Source organism: Salvia miltiorrhiza, chromosome 3 (genome assembly GCF_028751815.1).
Source record: "Salvia miltiorrhiza cultivar Shanhuang (shh) chromosome 3, IMPLAD_Smil_shh, whole genome shotgun sequence".
Taxonomy (NCBI): Eukaryota; Viridiplantae; Streptophyta; class Magnoliopsida; order Lamiales; family Lamiaceae; genus Salvia; species Salvia miltiorrhiza.
Genome location: NC_080389.1, coordinates 39,156,245 through 39,158,772, shown reverse-complemented (window position 1 = coordinate 39,158,772; position 2,528 = coordinate 39,156,245). Strand labels below are relative to the sequence as shown.

Genomic DNA, 2,528 nt, shown 5'->3' with positions numbered 1-2,528 from the left:
ATAAACATAAGGCGCACACTTTTTCTTGGATACATTCATAACATCTGAAATACATATATGTATATATTTTTTTTTTGAAACTATTATCGTACCTTGGTTGCGGCAGTGTGACGGCGAGCTGAGGTTAACTGACATTCTTAGAAGTCTAGAGATACTATTCTAGACTTGACATCAAAAACTTATGGTTATCAGAAACATGAAAGAAAACTCATGCTCTGATACCATTCTGTCACACCCCAATTCTTGAATGAATAAATATAATCGAGGTGCAACTAATTCATAGAAATAAACAAGGAACAACCTTGTAAAAACCCGAAATAGGATAGAAAGTCGGGCTATGCCCCTTTGGATCACAAGTTTTGTTTCATGCTTCTGACAACCGACATTCATTGGCATAAATTTAGTAGTGAAGAGTCTAAGCTCGGTCAGGTATATCATTTGAAATTTAACATGAAGAACTTAAGTTGGGAAAACAAAAGACTGATATGAGTAATTGCTACAGCGGAAGTCTAACATAGGAATTTATCGCTAGCCTCAGCTCCGTCCCGTCAGCACCAGCCAGCCAACCTGAAAACATTTGAAAGTATTTTTGGGCTAAGTACTAATGTACTTAGTGGGCATGCATTTTCTGAAATATTTTATATTTTAATAAAGACAGTTTATCCAATCATACTTGACATGACTTAGAAGGTTTTAAATTGAAAGAAGTACTTCTAAGCATGTTAAAATATTTTCTTTCATTTGTGCGCACATGTCACACTCCCTTTCTGTTACTCGCTGTGATCCCGGACCTTTTAGCCACCGACGGATCTCTGTCTCCCGCTTACTTGAACTGAGGGCGTAACCCAGACAAGTTGAATTGACCTCGGGACGCTACCCAGGCAGGCCTGATATTTCTCATGCTCCGGAACACATCCAGCCGAGCACCCTTATAACGCCTCTGGTTAGAGCCCGATGGAGATCAACCCACCGAGTCAACTAACAAGTGTACACAATTCTCAAACAACGTATTAGGTCATAAGAGAACCTCAATTGATTAACTGTACGAGCCTTAAACAGAGCAGAGTGCACATAAACATTTTATTGGATAAACAGTTTTCATTACATTAAATAAATAATTTGCATTTCATTGAAAACATTTAGAGCTTAATAACTCAATCATACTTTGTACATTTGGAAAGTAATGCCCACCTGTATAGGCAAAGCCTGTCGTTTAACCTTATCTCTGAATCGGAATAGCAGTGCTAATCCTCCTGATGCTCAAAGCCTACAAGAAATCTATTCTTAATAGGTCTCCTTGAATCTAATCTTAAGTCATGGTGTAGTGCTTAATATTCTATGATTCACTTAGCCGGGTTTTCAAAATTTAATGAATAAATAATTGAAAACATTTTCTCTTGAGTTAAGAACACCAACAATATTCTTACTCATCTTTTAATAATTGGAATTATAAATAAAACCAATTAAATCTTAAATACTTTTATTGCAAAAATATAATGCAAATTCATGTCATGCTTGGCATATAATAAGAAATTACTTAAAATATGCTTATAATAATAATGTAATATTATTATAAAAATTTACTCTTTGAAAATAATTAATTAAACTTAATAAGTCTAATTAATTATAATAGTGTAGCTCCTTTAAATAAAATCTGCACAAATCCAATTAAATAAATACTTGGGCAGCCCATGATTTAAAATAATCAAAGGCCCAACTTAATAAAAGAAAATCGGCCCAAAATTAAGAAATAATCCAGCCCATTTAATTAAAAAATCTCGGCCCAAGTACTCATAAAAATCGGCCCATAACTAATTAAATAAACTGAGCCCAATTCGCAAGCCCACCCTCAATTAAAATCGGCCCAAGTCAAAATTTAAGACAAAGGCCCAACTCTCGGCCCAACACTTCAAATTAAATCGGCCCAACCCCTAACCCAAACCTAAAGCCCAACACTCCCTTCCCCCTTCTTTTCCCCATCATCCGCGCCCCCCCATTCCCTCTCACTCTCTTCACGCCAAACCCCTTCTCTCATATCACGCTGTTCGCATCTCTCCCTCTCTCAGAATTCCTCCGGCCGCGTGCCACCACTCCCGGCGACGAGCGCCGCTCCGACTCTCCTCTCCCTCAACTGCTCTCCCTTCTCTCAACTGCAGCAGCAGCGCACGCAGCCTTCCTCCGGCGAAGAGCCGGCGACTGGACCTCTGCCTCTCCCTCTTCCCCATCTTCTTCTCCCTCGTTTTCCCTCCACCTGCACAACCCGATGGCCGCAGCAGCTGGAACCAGCCACCGCCTCTGTCTCCCTCTCGAATTCAGGCTCGCCGAGCCCTTGCTCAACTCTGGCCGACGGCAGCAGCTTCATGCCGCCACCATCGCCGCCCTCTTATCTCCCTTCTCCTCTAGTTCCGGCCGCCGCCTGAAACTCTAGGCTAAGCCTCCTGTTCTCTCTCTCTCGACTTCTCAAAAGTCCCGCCGCCGCGGAAGCTCGCCGGGGAGCAGCGACGATAAGCCGCCGTCACCCACTGCTC

General features: G+C 41.4%; 1 long non-coding RNA gene across 1 annotated transcript; it reads right to left on the bottom strand.

The window, feature by feature from the left end:
* Window positions 1-301: 301 nt before the first annotated feature.
* On the bottom strand, window positions 302-1,952 carry LOC131016631 (uncharacterized). Its single transcript, XR_009099145.1, has 2 exons — window positions 1,192-1,952; window positions 302-567 (listed from the first exon to the last, which is right to left on the bottom strand). It is a non-coding gene; the product is annotated as an uncharacterized LOC131016631 (long non-coding RNA).
* Between the last annotated feature and the right edge of the window lie 576 nt (window positions 1,953-2,528).